Raw genomic sequence first — 6000 nt, forward strand, 5'->3', positions numbered from 1 at the left:
AGCTTCAGTTTCATAATATGCTAAGTGTGGGTAATAATACTTCCCATGCGGGTTTGCTGTGAGGATTAACCGAGATAATAAGTGAGAAAGAGCTTTGGAAACCTCCAAGAACCATACAGAAAAGGCATTAACAAAATAGTCCAAGAGATTACGTGATGAAGTCTGTTTAGCTTCCATCCCTAGCATTTCCATGGAGACGGCGAAACCCTAGCAGGCTTTTAGTTGTTTTTATATGATTTTAGAAATCATTTTCAGGGCTTGGGGTGAAAGCTGATGGAACTGAAAAGGCTGGGAGATTAGGAGAAGAGTTTGAGTTTGAGCTCATAATCTTCCTTTGCAGCAAGATATTGACAGAGGAATGCTCAAGACCGAACAATTTCCATGGCCCGGGAAATCCATCCAGTTTGCTGTTTCCTGTAGATAGAAAACAGTGAACCCAGGTTAAGGAAGAAGAGCCAAGTGAAAAGAGTTCAGGAACCTTCCGATGCCATGATGTCCCCTGTCTGTCAATGGCCTAACCATAATTCAAGGGAAATTCCCAGGAGAATCCTCGTCATCATTATCACTTGTATTCGTTTGGCCAGGAGGGCTATAACGAAATACTGGCTGGCGGAAATGATGGAAATTTGTTTTCTCACAGTCAAGTCCAAGATCAAGGTGTCAACAGGTCTGATTTCCCCTGAGGCCTCTCTCTCTGGCTGGGGGATGACCACCTTCTCCCTGCTGTCCTCACATGGCGTTTTCTCTGTGCACCTGCCTCCCTGGTGTCTTCCCATCTTTTTACAGGAACACTAGTCCTCTTGGGTTAGGGACCCACTCTTGTGACCTCATTTAACCTTACTTACTACTTTAAAGCACCTTTCTCCAAACACAGACACATTGGGAACTAGGGCTGTAATACACGGATTTTGTGAGGACACACTTCAGCCTCTGATATAACTTAAAAGAATAACAGTGGCAAAGATACAGTTCTACATGCTTTCTGGTGGTGTCATATGCTTGGAGGCGTCACTTGGCTAATCCCAAACTCAAATCTCATCACAGGTGAATTGTGGTCTTTTTAAAAGATGTAATACACACTTTCCTATATACACGGGTGATAAAATCCTGGACTTACTGTTAGGCATGTAAATATAGGCCCTTCTAAATATTTAATATTATCAAGCTTGTGCAACTTGAGCAGTTTTGAGGGCAGCAACCTCCGTGTCTGTCTTCCTGTCAAAGTGGGAGCCCGACCTTGCTGGGCTTTTGATGCCACCATTTCTGTCCTCACTTTCAGCAGCTTCATTTTGTGCAATGAATACAATTCTTTTCTTCTCCTCTTTTGTACACTGAAGTCTAACTTTCTGTCTGGATTTTTATCACTTCATCCATAACTTTGTTTGTTTGTTTGTTTTAGGGCCACACCTGCAGCATATGGAGGTTCCCAGGCTAGGGGTCTAATCGAAGCTACAGCTACCAGCCACAGCCACAGTCACAGCAACCCGGGATCCGAGCCGTGTCTGTGACCTACACCACAGCTCACGGCAATGCTGGATCCTTAACCCCCTGAGTGAGTCCAGGGATCGAACCTGCAACCTCATGGTTCCTAGTTGGATTGGTTTCTGCTGCGCCACGACGGAACTCCATAACTTGTTTCAATTTATGTAGTTCAAATTTCATTTTCTCATTTTCTGTTTTGAGGGACGAAAATTTGCTCTTCTCCAAATACTCATACCTTTTTCCACATCAGCAGCCTGAGACATTAGCGGCTGAAGAGTAAGCTGTTGCGTTTTGGTGACATATCTTTGTAACTGAGATCCATGTTGGCCTCCAAGATCTTGACCAATGCAGAGACAATGACTTCTACTAGTTGAGTAGTAAACCCATTTCCTTTGAGTAAACACATGAAGGCATGCGTTTCTGGCTTATTTGGGACCAAGGTTTTTGAATTGTAGATAAGAGAGGAGAGACTATATGATGTGGATCTTGGCTTCAGGTGTGGGCTTCCTTCCAGCTCTATTGCTTACTAGTTCTGTTACCTCGTGCAATGTCATTTGCTTTTTGCTCATCTGTCTATTTTTCATTCACTCAGTGGACATGGGCATCTCTTTTGAGATGTATTGTGGAAACTCAAAGTGCTTTGGAAGGGTAGCTCTAAGGACGATCAGAAGTGAGAAGTATTTTTTGGATGTTTGTATGCTGAGAGGAAGAAGGTTATAGAGATGGAAATATTGTGGTCTTTTTTTTTTTTTTTTTTTTTTTGGCTGCACCCACGGCATATGGAAGTTCCCAGGCCAGGGATCAAGGCCTAGCTGCGACCTATGCTGCAGCCACGGCAGCACTGGATCCTTAACCCACTGTGCTAGAGCAGGAACTCTGAGACATTGTAGTCTTAAGATGAAGATGATCAATCTATAGACCAAAGGAGACAGATGAGATGGAGCCCAGATGAGACCAATATCCGGAGGCACGAGAATGGTCCTCCTCTAAGAGTTTATATGCAACTGTGCTGTGACACAGCCGATGGCTTTTAGTTTCCTTTTAAAGACGAGAAGGAGATATATTTCAAAGCACTGGTTTAAACTGTTTATGTATGCACAATGGAATATTATTCAGCCGTTAAAAAGAGCGAAATAGTGCCATTTGCAGCAACATGGATGGACTAGAGTTTATCATATCGAGGAAACAAAGTCAGACAGAGAAAGGGAAATATCGTATGATATCACTTATATGTGGTAATATCATAAAAATGATGCCAGGGAACTTGTTTATAGAACTGAAAGAGACTCACAGATTTCAAAAGCAATCTTTTGGTTACCACAGGGGAAACGGTGGATGGGAGAGAGGAATTGAGAGGATGGGAGTAACGTATACACACTCCTGTATAGAATAGATGATTAACAGGAATTTATTGTATCTCTCAGGGACATCTACTCAATAGTTTTTAATGACCTATATGGGAAAAACATATCTGCGTGTGCGGGTGCGTGCAGCCAATTCGCTTTGCTGTACAACTGAAACTAACACAATATTGTTAAGTCAACTATACTCCAACAAAAATTAAAAAAAAAAACTGTTCTTTTTTATTTTTCACTAACAAACAAGCCCTCAGGGTTTGCAAATCTGCAAATAGATAATTTTCCATTTTTGTTCCTAATGAGAAACATACAGTGCTTTTTAAGATGATCACATCTGCTCATCTGAATGCTAGTTTGGTGAGTTAAGGACAATTATTTTCCTTAAGTAAGCTCCTCAAATGAGGTCTCTGTGCCTAGTCCATTTTACTTGGTAGAGAATCAGATAGGATATGCATAACTCAGTAGGTCCATACTGTTCACAGGCACTGTTCTAGGTTCCAGGAGAAAACCTAGGCTGATTAAGACATAGTCCCTGTCTTCACAGAGGTTACAGTCTAGACACAGTTATACATTCAGGCCTAAGATGAGCCTGTCCCTACAGGAAGTTTTCTTCCCTAGCAGCAGAGGTCAGGGAAGGAACAGACGTAGGGACCTGGGGGGTGGGAAAAGTATGAGGTTCTGGGAATGGAAAAAAGAGAGGCAGATCACCTACAGAACCAAATACTGCAAGGCAATTTGGAAAAGTGTTATAAATAGAAGGACACATGTTTTTCGTGACTTCAGAAAAAAGCTTCATGGTGGAGATGCCTTTAATCTGAATCTGCAAGTGAAAGCTGGAAAAGAAAACTGGGGCCTGCTAAACCCTGGAGGGCAGGGGCCAGGCGGCGCTGGGGTTGGGGGAGGGAAGCAGGAAGTAAAGCAAAGGGGAAGATGGGCAGTGTGTGGTAGATGGAAAAAGGAGCTCCTTTACTACCTACTGTGTGCCTTTTGGGGAGTATGTGGATAAAGCAGAATACTTGGTGGTTATCGAGAGAAATAAAACCGAAAATGTTGATTGGAGCTGATTTGCTTTGAACGTCAGGCTGGAGAGGCTACACATTACCCTGTAGGCTTGAAGCAAAGAGCCCAGTTTTGGACGCAGTGGTGGGAGGAGAAAAATGGGAGGAGGCGTGACCGCACGTGAGCTGAGGTTCCATGCTTCCCGTGAAGGTGACAGCTGCAGAGGCTCCTATCCTAGGAGTCCAGGGCCCTTCTGAGCATAGTCCGGGCCTGACTACACTGGATGTGTGTCTGTGAAGCAGCCTCTGGAGTGGCCTCAGAGAATATTGTTTCAATAGAACAGAGATGGAAATAGTTGAGGCTACGATGCTGTGGATTGAAATAGGATGGGCGATAATGCAGATGGTAATTATTATTTCCGCACCCGTGGCATGCGGACGTTCCTGGCGGAGGATTGAACCTGAGCCCCAGCAGCGACCACACCTTAACCGCTAGGTTATCAAGAACTCCAGATGTAGACGATATTTTTAATGATAGAAAGAGGGCTATTGGTACAGCACCAGGCTGGGAGAAAGCCTTTTGAGCGTTTTAGGGGGGGAAAGATGGGTAACTTCAGCACGCTTGCGGACAAACGAGGTAAGAGCAACTAAGGGAAGAAGGTGTGAAGGATGGGACTACCTACTGCAGTAAAGATGTCACAAGAGCGAGGAGAGATGGCGCCAACAGTATAGACGGAAGGGATGGGAAAAGAAGAAGGCCAGCTCTGAGCTGGGAAGGCAAAAGAAGGCAGGATGAATTTAGACGCAGTGGTTGAGATGATATCATATCAGGTGGCCCCAGTCTTAGTAAAGAAGACGAAGAGGTCATCCACAGAGAGGGCAGGTGCCTCCCGGGGCTGACGCATCAAGAAAAACTCGGGAAATGCTGGGGAAGCCTGATGTGTGGAAATGAGTCTCGGAGTCGCAGGTTTCAGTTCCGCTGCTAATCAGCCGCGTGGGGCCTTAGGTGGATCACTTCATCTCTATGCACCTGTTTCTTCCTTGATAAAATTAGATATTTACAGAATAGCACATACCCATACAGTGCTCAGGACGTTACCTCTATTAACTTAATTCTCACCACCCCATGATGAGAAGGAGAGGAAAAGAGAAGCTAAGTGACTTGTATGAGCCTTCCAGGCACTAGGGGCAGAGCTGGGATTCCAACCCCGCACGTGGCTCTATGGACTGTATTTGTCACCTGTAGGCCACGGTGTCTTGTGTATGTAACAGCTAGTGATCTCTTGAGTCTTAAAAGGCGCTGACATGCCATGTGTCCATAAAATTAACTTTTTTAGACAGACTAATATCTCCTCGATTCTTCTTGTAAGCGCAAAGCATTTTTTCTTGCATGAATTTCCTGGTCAGGGTGAAGATTAAGACAAGCCCTCACTTTCCAGTCGGCCCAGCTCATTGCAGAAAAGGTTTGAAATGGCCGCAAGGTGGCAGCATTCACTCAAAGATACCCAGCCTTGCACTAACCGCCCCCCAAAGTCAGAATTTGCCTTCTGACTTTGAATTCTGCTCCTTTATTTTTCTAAAACCCCAGGGTATACTTATTTGAAGGTGAAATCGCGGCTACATCTTGTGAGGAGCATAATGGTGAAAGAGCCACAGAAATCAAAGCAGAAGTATCGCCTTAGGAATTAAAAGCCTTCGGAAGGGAAAAAAAAGATAAATTCAGAACCACTGGGACCCGCGGAGTTACCCATTCAAGAAGCTGCAGATTCGGGGTCGTTCATACACGGGAACTCAGGACTATTCCATTTTACCCCTTTAGTAGTCTTCATTTTAACCTGCTTAATTATTTTTAGAGTATTAAACATGGAGAAAGGAGAGTACTGACCTATTTTATAGAGCCTGACGTTTTGGCTGGATTGTCTCAGTTGTTAGGATGTTGGAGCTGCAAGGTGAACTTTTCCCTCCCTTCCCCCCTTCCCTCCTCCGTCTTTTCCTGCTTCTTCCTCTTCCCTTTCTTCCTCCTTCTCCTCCTTTCCCTTCTCTCTTCTTGTCATTCTTCCCTCTTTTTCTTTTTTTAAAATTCATTTCATTTTTTGAAAAATTGATTTACAACATACTTTCAATTTCTGCTGTACAGAAAAGTGACCCAGTCATACATACAT

The 6000-nt window shown here is 44.0% G+C and overlaps 1 pseudogene; it reads right to left on the reverse strand.

Annotated features, from left to right (window-relative positions):
• On the reverse strand, window positions 1085–4272 carry LOC100738151 (annotated as a pseudogene).

This window comes from Sus scrofa, chromosome 2 (genome assembly GCF_000003025.6).
Source record: "Sus scrofa isolate TJ Tabasco breed Duroc chromosome 2, Sscrofa11.1, whole genome shotgun sequence".
Taxonomy (NCBI): Eukaryota; Metazoa; Chordata; class Mammalia; order Artiodactyla; family Suidae; genus Sus; species Sus scrofa.